This window comes from Manis pentadactyla, chromosome 11 (assembly GCF_030020395.1).
Source record: "Manis pentadactyla isolate mManPen7 chromosome 11, mManPen7.hap1, whole genome shotgun sequence".
In the NCBI taxonomy this organism is placed as follows: domain Eukaryota; kingdom Metazoa; phylum Chordata; class Mammalia; order Pholidota; family Manidae; genus Manis; species Manis pentadactyla.
Window position 1 is genome coordinate 91826120 of NC_080029.1, and position 16663 is coordinate 91842782.

Sequence of the window (16663 nt, forward strand, 5' to 3'; positions counted from 1 at the left end):
AGAGTTATCCTCTCTCTTCCAAGACCATTTCTCCCACTAGTGATTTGGATTGCCTCTACTCTTACCTTTTCAAGATCTTTACCCACTTACTAGCTCTTCTCTTTATTCAACTGTTTTTTCTCAGTTGTATTTTCCCTATCATGCTCAGGTTTCTCCTAAATCAAACAAAAATCCGAAAAGGAGAAACCAAAGACTTTGACCCCTTGTTATCCTCTTTCCCTCCTCTCCACCAAGGCCAAACTTTATAAAAGCATTCCACCATCTGTCCCCATTTCTGCATCTTCCCTCTCTCCAAACTACTTGAATCTTATCTTTCAACCCCATTCCATCACATAGCTTTCACTATCACCAATGACTTACTTCTGTGTTACTAAATTCAAAAGATACTTTTCAGGCTTCTCTTCCTTGACCCTTTAGACTGACTAGCCCTTCTTCTTTGAAACACTCTTTTTAGAAAAATTTCCAGCACTGTCCTCTTAGAGGTGCCTGGAAGAGTTCCGAGACCTGCTTAAAACCCTTCAATAGCTCTCAGTGGTGATTTGCATGAAGTGCAGGCTTACTAGTCTAAAAATGATTGCATGAAGTGCAGGCTTACTAGTCTAAAAATGTAAAACTTTCGAAGATCTGGCCATTGCGTGCTATTTCAAGCTTATTCCCCCCTTCACCCGGAAATACATGACAAGCTCTAAGCCTCTACCGAGATGAACTACAAGGAATTTCCAGAAGGTGCTGTGTTCTCCTCAGTATACGCCGTTCCCACAGTCTAGTTCTGGGATTACTCCTACTTCTCCTTCGTGATTAAAAACTCACCTCCTCCGAGAACCCTTCTAGGTGACCCTAAGAATAAAGCGCTTGTTCATTCTGCGCCAAGGGCGCCTTGGGACTTTCTATACGCCGTGCACTATAGCCTAACCATTATTTGTTTACATATCGCTCTCCCGGTCTAGACAGATCAAGACCCCGGAGGACAGGGAAGGGATTCTATTCGTCTTCTTCTTAGCGTTTATCCGCCACAATGCCTGGCATAAGATCTGCCCTCGGTAAATGGCTATTGCTTGAACACTTTCCACCTTGCGGCGGGATTCGAATTGTCCGGTTAACGGGTGACTCCCCAAGCTCTCCGCCTGCGTGGCAGGGAGATTTAAACCCCCCACACTGCGATTGGCTCTAGATGCAGGGGTGTGTCCGCGGCGCGGCGCAGGGGAAGTTCGCAGGCGCGAGGGTCTGGCGCGCGCAGGCGCGAGAAGGGCACAGCCGGATCTGGTCTAAGGGTGTCCGAGCTGCAGCGGCTGAAGAAGACTGGCGGAACTGCTCGGTGAGTTCCCAGAAGTGGGGCGGAGGGAGCTGGCCCGGGTGAAGATTGGAATCATGTCCCAAGGAGAAAGAGGATATCGTAGCGGCTGAGAAGTTAGTTAGGTAGGGCTTTAAGGGGAGGAGGGGAGCTCTGGCCGGACTGGGCAACTCAGGCCAGCAGCGAGGGCGCCCGGGGCAGGAAGAACATCCCGGGGCCGGCGGAGGAAGAGTGGCGGTCGGTGGTTTTCTGACCCCTTCCTCGAAACCAAGTCGAGGTAAACTCGCACTCCCCCAGCCCCAGCCCCCACCCGCACAGTGGTGCTGTGCTCGGGATTAGTAGACTGTGTGGTGATCACAGTGGTCAGCTAACTCGGAGCTAGTTGTTTGAAGAAAGTTTTTGAGACGGTGGCGTTGGAGAGTCCGTGCTCTCTAGCAAAGTCCATTCTTCCCCACGGCTTTACTGCAGATGCATGAAGAAAAGGATCGGTAAAAGAACGAATTTCACAACTCGGGGTTTGGAATAAGTTGGGAAGCGAAAGTACTGGAAAGTGCTGTTTCACATCGCGCTTTTTTTCGTCATTAGTCACCACAATGTTAGGAAACCGAAAGACATTAGAAGATCAACAAGGAATATCGTTTTGCCTTTTGCTATTGTCGTCTCCTTTGAGCAGTGGGGGTGTCGGGGGGCACTGGGAGAAGGAAGTTTGGATACTGGCAGCTTCTAACAGTGTTCCCTCGGCCTTGTGAAAATAATGTAGCTTCTCAGGAGCATATTTTTCAAGAATTGAAAGGGACATTACTCTATCTGCCCTGGTGCCCTTTAAGACTGGTTTCCAGATGTCCTAGTAAAATACTGCAGATACGGCCAGGTAGAAATGGTTTTGCTATGTTCTTACCTAGTCTGGAAAATACCACTTGAAATTGATGAGATATCATTAGCTAGATACATTGAGATCTTATCCTAAACTATTTCACAGTAAAATTTTTAAAATTCTGCCACCAGCAAAGTTGATGTCTAAGACATCCATGGTCACTTGTCATTTGTTCCTTTAACAAGAGGTAGTGAGAAAGAACATACTCATAAATTCTAGGAGAAAGCTCTCTTTTCACATTACCATGCTCCTTTGAAAGTTAGTAAAATGGTCATACAACTTAGCTTACAGCTTAAATATTGCTAAGAGTTTTAGTTTCAGAATAGTAATGTCTTATGGGGCCATTATTTTCTTAACAATATTAAGCTCTTGCCCCTAAGTAGAATTTCTGTATGCATCTTAGTGTTTTTTTTTACTCGAAATGAACTTAAGTATAGTAACAGTCTCACTTCACCAACAGTCACATCTTTTCTAATCATTCGGAACACAACTTTGAACCAATAAGCAAACCAAAAAATAGGCCATATTGCTTATGGGAAAGCTGTCATACTTCACTTATCATGAACCATATCACCATGATAATTTTTGCCTTTTAGAAACCATCTGTGTATTATTTCATGTTTTGAATAGACTTTAACATTACCCTCTTTCAAAGTAATTGTGAAATTATGTATTTTATACCTTTTTCTAGTACACATTATAATATGTTACTATTATAAAACTATCGCTTAAAAACTGAAGGAACAAAATGGCAGCAGACTCAGAGACTCCAAGAATGAACTAGTGGTTACTAAAGGGGAGGGGTGTGGGAGGGCGGTTGAAGAGGGAAGGAGAAGGGGATTGAGGGATATTACGTTTAGTACACATGGTGTGGGGGATCACGGGGAGAACAGTGTAGCAGAGAGAAGGCACATAGTGAATCTGTGGCATCTTGCTGTGCTGATGGACAGTGACTGCATTGGGGTATGAGTGGGGACTTGATAATATGGGTAAATGTAGTAACCACATTGTTTTTTCATGTGAAACCTTCATAAGAGTGTATAGCAATCATACCTTAATAAAAAATTAAAAATAAATAAATAAAACTATTGCTTATATAACAGCTAAAATCATCTCTCTTTCTTGCTCTGCATTTTGGAAGGTACTGCTTTGGGCCTAATCTATTTTTAAAACAAAGTGAGGATTGAAATTCCAACACCCTAAGACCGATGAACTTCATTCAAAATTCTGTGAACCGTGTGATGACATTCATTATTGTGACACAATTCTAGCACACTTATCTGGTTTCACCAGATGCAAGATTAGAATAGCGAAAGGAAGAAAGGGATGTTTGCTCTTTGACATTTTTTGTGAAATCAGCTGCTTTCCTTTTTTTGTCTTCTGAGCTAAGGCACTTTTTGTTTCTCCTTTGGTCCCTATGTCTTGAACATTCTGGAAAATTTTTAAAACTGTTTGTATTCTACAGTATGTATGTGTTAGTATGTCTAATATATATATGATGTTGTTTGCACCCAAGACTGTTGAACATTTATTCCAGTACCATATTTTGTTTCCACATCTGTAGAATGACAAAGGAGTCATGACAAATACTGTTCTTTTTTTTTTTGGTATAATATACAATCACATGAGCAACATTGTGTTTACTAGATTCCCCCATTATCAAGTCCCCACCAGATACCCGATTACAGTCACTGTCCATCAGCATAGTAAGATGCTGTAGAGTCACTACTTGTTTTCTCTGTGCTATACTGCCTTACCCGTGCCTTCCCCCACCCCCACCCCCATTATGTGTGCTAATCGTAATGCCCCTTATTCCCCTTCTTCCTCCCTTCCCACCCGCCCTCCCCAGTCCCTCTCCCTTTTGCAACTGTTAGTGCATTCTTGGGTTCTGTGATTCTGCTGCTGTTTTGTTCCTTCAGTTTTTGATTGTTCTTATGCTCCACAGGTGATTGAAGTCATTTGGTACTTGTCTTTCTCCTCCTGCCTTATTTCACTGAGCATAATACCCTCTAGCTCCATCCATGTTGTTGCAAATGGTAGGATTTGTTTTCTTCTTATGGCTGAATAATATTCCATTGTGTATATGTACCACATCTTCTTTATCCATTCATCTACTGATGGACACTTAGGTTGCTTCCATTTCTTGGCTATTGTAAATAGTGCTGCGATAAACATAGGGATGCATATGTCTTTTTGAAACTGGGATTCTGCATTCTTAGGATAAATTCCTAGGAGTGGAATTCCTGGATCAAATGGTGTTTCTGTTTTTAGTTATTTGAGGAACCTCCATACTGCTTTCCACAATGGTTGAACTAATTTACATTCCCACCAGCAGTGTAGGAGGGTTCCCCTTTCTCCACATCCTCGCCAGCATTTGTTGTTGTTTGTCTTTTCTCTGTTGGCCATCCTAACTGGTGTGAGTTGATATCTCATTGTGGTTTTAATTTGCATTTCCCTGATAATTAGCGATGCGGAGCATCTTTTCATGTGCCTGTTGGCCATCTGTATTTCTTCTTTGGAGAATTGTCTGTTCATATCCTCTGCCCATTTTTTAACAGGGTTATTTGCTTTTTGGGTGTTGAGGTGTGTGAGTTCTTTACATATTTTGGGTGTTAACCCCTTGTCAGATATGTCATTTACAGATATTCTCCCAGACTGTAGGATGCCTTTTTGTTCTGCTGATGGTGTCCTTCGCTGTACAGAAGCTTTTTAGCATAATGTAGTCCCCTTTGTTCATTGTTGATTTTGTTTCCCTTGCCTGAGGAGATGTGATCAGGAAAAAGTTGCATATGTTTATATTCAAGAGATTTTTGCCTTTGTTTTGTTCTAAGAGTTTTATGGTTTCATGACTTACATTCAGGTCTTTGATCCATTTCAAGTTTCCTTTTGTGTCTGGGGTTAGACAATAATCCAGTTTCATTCTCTTGCATGTAGCTGTCCAGCTTTGCCAACACCAGTTGTTGAAGAGGCTGTCATTTCCCCATTGTATATCCATGGCTCCTTTATCGTATATTAATTGACTATATATGCTTGGGTTTATATCTGAACTCTCTAGTCTGTTCCATTGGTCTATGGGTCTGTTCTTGTACCAGTACCAAATTGTCTTGATTACTGTGGTTTTGTAGTAGAGCTTGAAGTCAGGGAGCGTAATTTCCCCCGCTTTATTCTTCCTTCTCAGGATTGCTTTGGCTTTTCGGGGTCTTTTGTGGTTCCCCATGAATTTTAGAACTATTTCCTCTAGTTCGTTGAAGAATGCTGTTGGTATTTTGATAGGGATTTTATTGAATCTGTAGACTGCTTTAAGCAGGATGGCCGTTTTAACAATATTAATTCTTCCTATCCATGAGCATAGGATGTGTTTCCATTTATTGGTATCTTCTTTAATTTCTCTCATGAGCGTCTTGTAGTTTTCAAAGAATAGGTCTTTCACTTCCTTGCTTAGGTTTATTTCTAGGTATTTTATTCTTTTTGATGCAATTGTGAATGGAATTGTTTTCTTGATTTCTCTTTCTGCTAGTTCAAATACTGTTCTTTTTTCATCATGATGGGGAGGGGCTTGAAACCATGCATCCAGTGCCTCTGATAATTGGAGGAATTGGGTTGTGGAGCCAGGAAATAGCATGACTGTTTTTGTTATAAAATTGCTGGTGGAGTTCCATTTGCACTTATTTAAATTCACTGGCATTTTGTTTTGATGACAATTTAGGTTGTGTTGCTACTAAAATGTTTAAATCATTGATCCCTATATATTTTTTTAATCCTCTCATCTTGTTAATTTTTTTGAGTTCTGTGACTTGGATTTAAAGCTTGTTTTAAGTTTATTTTAACAAAGTTTTGACAACTGAGATTGGATAGATCCTTGATGCTTATAAAATAAAACCCATACATCTTGTTATAGTGTACAAAGCCCTTCACAACCTGTCTTCTGTCTTCCTTTTAAAGCCACCCTGCCCCATCTCTAGACAGACAGGCACACACACATCTTATATTCCTTCATGACTATGGAGACCTTGCATTGTTGTATTTCTTTGATAGTCTAAAATCACAATTTTTTTAAGAGTTGCTCATGGTCGGATTTTCATTCCAAAACCAGTGTCTTGAGATGTTTAATAATTGTTATTAAAAAATTAATAGCTTTATTGAGCACTATGTACCAGCCAAGGTTCAGAATGCTTTGCATGAAAATTAACTCAATCCTTACAACATTTGAGGTAGGCATTATTCTTCTCATTTAATGAGGAAACAGAAGCAGAGACATTAAGTCAGCAATAGTCAGGATTTGAAACTACTATGTCTCCAAATATTGGGCACTTAACCATCTCACTGTATTGCTTTTTGTATAAACAGGAATGCCCTTTTAAAATCTACTTGGCAGGCAGTATTCCTTTCCAGGGACCTGAGGGCTTATGTTCTCTATCTGTGGCATCTGAACTCCTAGTATCAGAATATTTTGAGAGGGTAACCAGAAAACTTATAGGTGAACTTGGAATCAGAGCCAGAATACCTGGATGGTTGGGGTGAATATTTTTGTTCAGGCAGGGTGAAGCCTTGCCAGTCATCCCTACCCCACCCACACTTGGTATCTTCCTGGCAGATGGCCACATTTTTATGTCTGCGAGACTGTGTCTCTTACCTGGAGCATGAATGCTGCATTCTCGACCCTCTTTCTAACCTTGCATATACAGCATTCCTTTTCTGTTCCCACAGTGTTTCTTTTAGACAGTCAGTATAATGGATCAGAGTCACACCTAGATCTGTCTCCCCAGGATTAGGCCCTGGTCACTTAGTGTAGAATTGTGGAAATTACAGGGTTGAACAGGGCTTGAAAATCAGGTGTTAGACATCAGAATTAAGTTATAATAAGTGCTTCGGTAAAATTGAAGTGTAATTTTGGTCTTTCTGGTTCATGATTTTTATTGGTACTTTCTTACATAGCAGAACAATTTTTGTCTTGAATCATGTGCTTCAGTGCTCTTTGAAACCAAGATGTTTAATAGGTATTATTCAGTGGTACACTAACATTTGCATAGTTTTGGGGCTTCAATATAAGAATGGTTAAAGTTGTACCCCTAAAAGGAGGGAGAAGGAAATTTGAGAGAGGAAGGAAAAGGAGGAAACTAACCTTAATATAAATAACACTCATCTCATTTACATGCCTTTAGGAAGAATTAAGTTTTTTACTCAGAGCCTAACCTAGAGCCTTTTGAGTATTGTGTGTAATGTTCTTCCTTCCTTCCTTCCTTTCTTTCTTCGTGTCTGAACATTTTTAGCATTTTGTATTAAAAATGGAATCTAAGAGAAAAAAATATATTCCTAAAGAGAAACTAAATTCTTTTATCCACTAAATGATGGCCCATATCTGGATTCCTACTTTGTTCTCTGTAATCCTTTCTTCCGTTCTCCCCATTCATTTTCCATATTCATCTTTAGAGACTTCAAGAGCTGCTTAGGTGTATTGTGTGCATACTTGTACTTCATTAGATGCCTAGAATGGCACCTAATTACTCATGGCATGAGATAACCAAGTGGAAGGTGAGTATGATTGTCAAGGCTACATCCTGCCTGAATAAAATATTTAGTGCAACCATCCAAGTATTTTGCTCTAATTCTAAGTAAGTTCACCTGGAAGCTTTCTAATTCGCTTCTCAAACATTCTGATACCAGGTGTCATGTACTCTAGATAGAGAACAAGAACATAACAACATGAGTATAAATGCTCCATTCATTGATAATTGTCATTTCATGAGCCTTTACTCTGTGCCTGGGCACTGTGCTAAGCACTTTATGTACATTAACTAATTTTATTTCTGAAACATCCCTGGGAGATACAACTGTTATCCTAACAAATGATGAAACTGAGACTTGAATAGGGTAAGTAGACTGCCTGTGTATCAGAACTAGGATGAACTCAGGATCTATCTGACCTTAGTGTCTGCATTATTAACCAGTACATTATGCTTATTAACACAATTTATTGAATTATATTAACTTACCTACAATTAGGAAGCTTAATCACAGGAGAATTAATAATAACTGAAATCATATTCAGGCCAACTAAGCTTGACAGTTATTCAGATTGTCTTAGCCTAGGCTAAGACTTCCATCCTGTAGAGAGAATTTATGTACAAAAAACAACTAGAAAACTGAAAACAGTGAAAAGGAAAACTGTTTGGAGGCAGTGAAGAAGAGTGCTTTATTTTCCATTTCCTAACCACAGTGTATCATAAAATACACATTTCAGAAGAAACTAGGTGTGCAGGGTTAGAGCATTTGACTGCAGAAGAAACTAGGTGTGGATAAAGTGAAGGTTCGCATGGCCAGGATTCTCACCTGGCCCTGGTTGGCTAGCTCACTATCATACGTGTGGGCAATGCGTTGCTATTGACTCTATTATATAAAGAGCCCTGCCCAGTGCCCTGGGCAATACAGTGGCATGGCTGCAAGGCTGCAGGAGCACAGTGATGAGACTGGAGTGGTGGCAGCGCCGAGGACAGAGACTAAGACGGCTGCATGGGTAGAGAGGCCCTGAGGCAGAGACCAGCTTGCTGCATGCAGACTCACTCTGAGTGGACAGGATTCTAGTGATTGACCTGCTGTGGATAAAATGAGAGTTCCTGTGGCCAGGATTCTCACCTGGCCCTGGTTGACTAGCTCACTGAACACCTGTGGGCAATACATGGCTGTTGACTCTATATAAAGAGCTCTGCCCAGTCTCTGGGCACGACACAGTGGCAGGGCTGCAAGGCTGCAGGAGAGCAGAGGCTGGAATGGTGGCAGCACCGAGGACAGAGGCCCAGAGGATGGCTGTGTGGACGACTGTGCAGAGAGGCCCGGAGGATAGCTGTATGGGATGGCTGTGCAGGCAGAAGGACCCAGAGGACGGCTGTGCGGACAGCAGGGCCCAGAGGCAGAGACTGGCTTGCTGCATACAGACTTGCTCTGAGTGAACGGGATTTTAGTGACTGACCTGCCACCTAGAAATAAAGTTGGGTATAACCCTTTCACCCCAAGAACATTTTGCTGTCATTTTCTTTGGTCACACTGAATCCATAGTGAACTTGCCCGGGGCTGAAACCCATTGGCAAGACACTGGTGTGATGGTGTTAGTAGGTGAAGCCTTTGGGAGGTGCTTAAGCCATGAAGGTTGCTCCTCATGAAAGGGATTAGTGCCTGCGATGTGCTCTTTCATATACAACAACAATAATAATATCATATACAGCAGTAATAGTAGTATAACTTCATTCTGGACCTAGTTCCAACATGTATAAGTATGTGGGAGGGGAGTCTTTCCACACATAATACCAAGCAGTTCCCACAAAAAAACACCAGCTGGGTGTCCGAGAACTCAACTCAATTCTGACACTGTCTGCCCGGACACAGCACCAGATTCCCAGGTTAAGGGCTCCATCCTACAAGACTTCCCTCCACCCCCCACTCTAGGTGCCAGTTGCAAGCCCCAGCTGTTACCTGTGCTTCTGACCTACCAGCTATAGATTGGAGGTTCCCCCGACCTGGCCCTTAGGTTCAATTTGCTAGAGCAGCTCACAGAGCTCAGGAAAACACTTAAGTTTACCAGTTTAACAAAGGACACCATAAAGGATACAAGTTAACAGCCACATGAAGAGATACATAGGGCAAAGTCCAAAATAAAGGAGCTTCTGTCCTCCTGGGGCATGGTGTCTGGCTTTGTGGCAGGTGGAGGTGAAGTTCTGGTCCCCCAAGTGTTGAAGCTAGTTCTCCCTGAGAAGCAGGATTCAAGAAAGCAATGAACCCTTCTCAGGGGTTTTTATGAGGGTTTCATTGCATAGTTGTGATTGTCTGAAGTATTGGGCATTGGCTGATTCAGCCTCCCACCCCTGCCCTTGGATGAGGTCCAAAAGTGTCATTCACACGAGAAAACACTCATTTCACCTTTAAGACTCCTGTGTTTTCAGAAACTGGATGAAGACCAATATGACCAAATAGGTATTTCTTATGACTCATTATATCTCAGTGCCTTATAAAAAAGGCTTCCTGAGAGCTCCCTAGCACCTTGCACCATGTGAGGACACAGCGAGAAGCACTAGCTTTGAACAAGAAAGAAGGCCTTCACAAGAGGATGACCAAGGCTGGTACCTTGATCTCAGATTTTCAGCATCCAGAACTGTGAGAAGTAGATTTGAGTTGTTTATAAGCTACCCAGTCTGTGGTATTTTGTTATAGCAGCCTGAACAGACTAAGATGGTGTTGTAAGGATTAAATGAATGAGAATGTGTGTGTGTTCATATACATATGTTTATTTCTTAGCATAATATCTTCCATGTGTAGTACTTTGTATTAACTCTTGTAGTTATCACTGTGGTTACTTTCAACCAGCTTCCCACTATCTAGACTTTGAAAATGGTCAGTAAAGACTATTAAAAAGTTAGCTGCTTTTTAAAAAAAACCCTATTGGATGTTTTAATTTTTTGTAATAAAAAGTTAAGGAAGGACAGAGGAGGAGCCAAGATGGCGGCGTGAGTAGGGCAGCAGAAATCTCCTCCCAAAACCATATATATTTCTGAAAATACAACAAATACAACTATTCCTAAAAGAGAGACCAGAAGATACAGCACAACAGCCAGGTTACATCTACATCTGCAAGAACTCAGCACCTCACAAAGGGGGTAAGATGCAAGCCCCGGCCTGGCGGGACCCAAGTGCGCCCCATACCCCAGCTCCCTGGTGGGAGGAGAGGAGTGGAGGTGGGGAGGGAGAGGGAGCCTAGGACTGCTAAATACCCAGCCCTAGTCGTCCGCACCAGAAGCACAGACACATAGTGCCTGGGGTGCTGGATACTAGGGAAATGGAACAGTAAAACCTGCGAGCAGGTACCCGCAGCTGGCGCCCCTGGGACAAAAGAAAAGCGAGTGCCTTTTGAAAGTCTTAAAGGGACAGGGACCACACAGCTGGATGGAAGCGTCCCAGCACAGTCAACTCAGCAGCTGAGAATCCCGGTGAACTCGGGGCACCCTAACCCCCTGGGTGACAGTGCAGCTCTGAAGCCCCTCGCAGTGATAAGCAGCCTCCCACTTCATTCCCCCTCCGGCATAGCCCCGCCATAGTCGGGGAGCAGCCTGAGTGGCTGCGCTACAGCAGCCACGCAGAGCCTCCTCCGCAGCTGCCCAGACCGGACTCAGAGTCCCCGTCGGCACACAGCTGCCCAGCATAAGCTGCTAGGGGTTGCCATTCTCGCAGGAGAGGAAGGAGACCACCAAGCAAGAAGGGACTTTGTTCTCCCAGGTGAAACACGTGCGAACTGCCCACGACTACCTCTATCGCCATGAAAAGGCAGAAGAATTTGATTCAGACAAAAATAACACTGGCAACCCCCAAGAAGAAGCCTGGGGAAATAGATTTAACCAATCTTCCTGAAAATGAATTCAAAATAAAGGTCATAACTACACAGATGGAGCTGCAGAGAAATATGCAAGAGCTAATGAATAAAGTTGGGAGGGAGAATACAGAAATAAAACAATGTCTGGAACGACTTAAGAGCAGAATGGATGAGATGCAAGAGGCCATTAATGGAATAGAAATCAGAGAACAGGAACACAGAGAAGCTGAGGCAAAGAGAGATAAAAGGATCTCCAGGAATGAAAGAATATTAAGACAACTGTGTGACCAATCCAGATGGAACAATATCTGCATTATAGAGGTACCAGAAGAAGAAGAGAGAAAAAGGGATAGAAAGTGTATTTGAAGAAATAATTGCTGAAAACCTCCCCAAACTGGGGGAGGAAATAGTCTCTCAGACCATGGAGGCCCACAGAACTCCCAACACAAGGGACCCAAGGAGGACAACACCAAGACACATAATACTTAAAATGGCAAAGATCAAGGACAAGGACAGAGTATTAAAGGCAGCCAGAGAGAGAAAAAAGGTCATCTACAAAGGAAAACCCATCAGGCTATCATCAGACTTCTCAAGAGAAACCTTACAGGCCAGAAGAGAATGGCATGACATATTTAATGCAATGAAACAGAAGGGCCTTGAACCAAGGATACTGTATACAGCACGATTATCATTTAAATATGAAGGAGGGATTAAACAATTCCCAGACAAGCAAAAGTTGAGGGAATTTGCCTCCCACAAACCACCTCTACAGGGTATCTTAGAGGGACTGCTCTAGATGGAAGCACTCCTAGGTCTAAATAGATGTCACCAGAGAAAATAAAATCACAGCAAAGAAAGCAGACCAACCAAATACTAACTAAAGGCAAAAAATAAAATCAACTACTCACAAAAGCAGTAAAAGGAAACACAAAAGAGCACAGAATAAAACACCTAAAATATAAAGAATGGAGGAGGAGGAATAAGGGGAGAGAAATAAAGAAACATCAGACTGTGTTTATAATAGCTTAATAAGTGAGTTAATTTAGACAATTAGGTAGTAAAGAAGCTAAACTTGAATCTTTGGTAACCATGAATCTAAAGCCTGCAACGGCAGTTAAGTAATATCTTTCAATAATAACCCTAAATGTAAATGGAGTGAATGCACCAGTCAAAAGACACAGAGTACTAGAATGGATTAAAAAGCAAGACCCATCTATATGCTGCTTACAAGACACGCACCTCAAACCCAAAGACATATGCAAACTAAAAGTCAAGGGATGGAAAAAGATATTTCATGCAAACAACAGGGAGAAAAAAGCAGGTGTTGCAGTACTAGTATCAGACAAAACAGACTTCAAAATAAAGTAAGAAGAGATGAAGGACAGTACATAATGATAAAGGGGTCAGTTCAACAAGAGGATATAACCGTTATAAATATATATGCACCCAGTACAGGAGCACCAACATGTGTGAAACAAATACTAAGAGAATTAAAGAAGGAAATAGAATGCAATGAATTCATTTTAGGAAACTTCAACACACCACTCACTCTAAAGGACAGATCCACCAGACAGAAAATAAGTAAGGACACAGAGGTTCTGAACAACACACTAGAACAGATGGGCATAATAGACATCTACAGAACTCTAAATCCAAAAGCAACAGGATACACATTCTTCTCAAGTGCACATGAAACATTTTCCAAAATAGAACACATACTAGGCCACAAAAAGAGCCTCAGTAAATTCAAAAAGATTGAAATTCTACCAACCAACTTCTTGGACCACAAAGGTATGAAACTAGAAATAAATTGTACAAAGACAGCAAAAAAGCTCACAAACACATGGAGGCTTAACAACATGCTCCTAAATAATCAATGGATCAATGACCAAATCAAAATAGAGATCAAGCAATATATGAAAACAAATGGCAACAGCAACACAAAGCCTATCTGTGGGACGCAGCAAAAGCAGTCTTAAGAGGAAAGTATATAGCAATCCAGGCATATTTAAAGAAGGAAGAACAATCCCAAATGAATAGTCTAGTGTCACAATTATCGAAATTGGAAAAAGAAGAACGAATGAGGCCTAAAGTCAGCAGAGGGAGGGACATAATAAAGATCAGAGAACAAATAAATAAAATTGAGAAGAATAAAACAATAGAAAAAAATCAATGAAACCAAGAGCTGGTTCTTTGAGAAAATAAACAAAATAAATAAGCCTCTAGCCAGACTTATCAAGAGAAAAAGAAAATCAACACACATCAACAGAATCAGAAACGAGAAAGGAAAATTCACGAAGGACCCCACAGAAATACAAAGAATTATTAGAGAATACAATGAAAACCTATATGCTAACAAGCTGGAAAACCTAGAAGAAATGGACAACTTCCTAGAAAAATACAACCTTCTAAGACTGACCAAGGAAGAAACACAAAATTTAAACAAACCAATTACAAGCAAAGAAGTGGTAATCAAAAAACTACCCAAGAACAAAACCCCCGGGCCAGATGGATTTACTGCTGAATTTTATCAGACATACAGAGAAGACATAATACCCACTCTCTTTAAAGTTTTCCAAAAAATAGAAGAGGAGGGAATACTCTAAAACTCATTCTATGAAGCCAGCAGCACCCTAATACCAAAACCAGGCAAAGACCTCACCAAAAAAGAAAATTACAGACCAATATCCCTGATGAATGTAGATGGAAAAATACTCAACAAAATATTAGCAAACCGAATTCAAAAATACATCAAGAGGATCATACACCATGACCAAGTGGGATTCATCTCAGGGATACAAGGATGGTACAACATTCGAAAATCCATCAACATCATCCACCACATCAACAAAAAGAAAGACAAAAACCACATGATCATCTCCAGAGATGCTGAAAAAGCATTCAACAAAATTCAACATCCATTCTTGATTAAAAACTCTCAACAAAATGGGTATAGAGGGCAAGTACCTCAACATAATAAAGGCCATATATGATAAACCCACAGCTAACATCATACTGAACAGCGAGAAGCTGAAAGCTTTTCCTTTCAGATCGGGAACAAGACAGGGATGCCCACTCTCCCCACTGTTATTCAACATAGTACTGGAGGTCCTAGCCATGGCAATTAGACAAAACAAAGAAATACAAGGAATCCAGATTGGTAAAGAACAAGTTAAACTGTCACTCTATGGAGATGACATGATATTGTACATAAAAAACCCTAAAGATTCCATTTCAAAACTACTAGAACTAATACCAGAATTCAGCAAAGTTGCAGGATACAAAATTAATACACAGAAATCTGTGGCTTTCCTATATACTAACAATGAACTAACAGAAAGAGAAGTCAGGAAACCAATTCCATTCACAATTGCATCAAAAAGAATAAAATACCTAGGAATAAACCTAACCAAGGAAGTGAAAGACCTATACCCTGAAAACTACAAGACACTCTTAAGAGAAATTAAAGAGGACACTAACAAATGGAAACTCATTCCATGCTCTTGGCTAGGAAGAATTAATATTGTCAAAATGGCCATCCTGCCGAAAGCAATCTACAGATTCAATGCAATCCCTGTCAAATTACCAACAGCATTCTTCAACAAACTGGAACCAATAGTTCAAAAATTCATATGGAACCACCAAAGACCCCAAATAGCCAAAGCAATCCTGAGAAGGAAGAATAAAGGAGGGGGGATCTCATTCCTCAACTTCAAGCTCTACTGCAAAGACTCAGTAATCAAGACAATTTGGTACTGGCACAAGAACAGACCCACAGACCAGTGGAACAGAATAGAGACTCCAGACATTAACCCAAACATATATGGTCAACTAATAGATGATAAAGGAGCCATGGACATACAATGGGAAAATGACAGCCTCTTCAACAGTTGGTGTTGGCGAAACTGGACAGCTACATGTAAGAGAATGAAACTGGATCATTGTCTAACCCCATACACCAAAGTAAATTTGAAATTGATCAAAGACCTGTATGTAAGTCATAAAGCCATAAAACTTTGAAAAAACATAGGTAAAAATCTCTTGGACATCAACATGAGTGACTTCTTCATGACCATATCTCCCTGGGGAAGGGAAACAAAAGCAAAAATGAACAAGTGGGACTATATCCAGTTGAAAGGCTTCTGTACAGCAAAGGACACCATAAATAGAACAAAAAGGCATCCTACAGTATGGGAGAATATATTCATAAATACAGATCCGATAAAGGGTTGACATCCAAAATATATAAAGAGCTCACACACCTCAACAAACAAAAAGCAAATAATCCAATTAAAAAATCGGCAGTGTTGCTGAACAGAGAGTTCTCCAAAGAAGAAATTCAGATGGCCAACAGACACATGAAAAGATGCTCCACATCACAAATTAAAACCACAATGAGATATCACCTCACACCAGTTAGGATCGCCACCATCCAAAAGACAAACAACAACAAATGTTGGTGAGGTTGTGGAGAAAGGGGAACCCTCCTACACTGCTGGTGAGAATGTAAATTAGTTCAACCATTGTGGAAAGCAGTATGGAGGTTCCTCAAAAAGCTCAAAATAGAAATACCATTTTACCCAGGAATTCCACTTCTAGGAATTTACCCTAAGAATACAGCAGCCCAGTTTGAAAAAGACAGATGCACCCCTATGTTTATCACAGCACTATTTACAATAGCCAAGAACTGGAAGCAACCTAAGTGTCCATCAGTAGATGAATGGATAAAGAAGATGTGGTACATATACACAATGGAATATTATTCAGCCAAAAGAAGAAAACAAATCCTACCATTTGCAACAACATGGATGGAGCTAGAGGGTATTATGCTCAGTGAAATAAGGCAGGAGGAGAAAGACAAGTACCAAATGATTTCACTCATATGTGGAGTATAAGAACAATCAAAAACTGAAGGAACAAAACAGCATCAGACTCACAGAACCCAAGAATGTACTAACAGTTATCAAAAGGGAAAGTGACTGGGGAGGATGGGTGGGAAGGGAGGGACAAGGGGGCGGAAAAAGAAAGGGGCATTAGGATTAGCATGTGTAAGGTGGGGTGGGGCATGGGGAGGCCTGTGCAACACAGAAAAGACAGTTAGTGATTCTACAGCATCTTACTATGCTGATGACTGTAATGGGGC

At 41.1% G+C, this 16663-nt stretch overlaps 1 protein-coding gene across 1 annotated transcript in view; it reads left to right on the top strand.

Moving 5' to 3' along the window:
* The first annotated feature begins 1211 nt into the window (after positions 1-1211).
* Positions 1212-16663, top strand: part of SNAP23 (synaptosome associated protein 23) — a 33257-nt gene continuing 17805 nt past the window's right edge. Inside the window, exon 1 of the mRNA XM_036923722.2 lies at positions 1212-1315. The gene's annotated coding sequence lies outside the window, so the exon portion shown is untranslated. The remainder of the gene's footprint in view (positions 1316-16663) is intronic.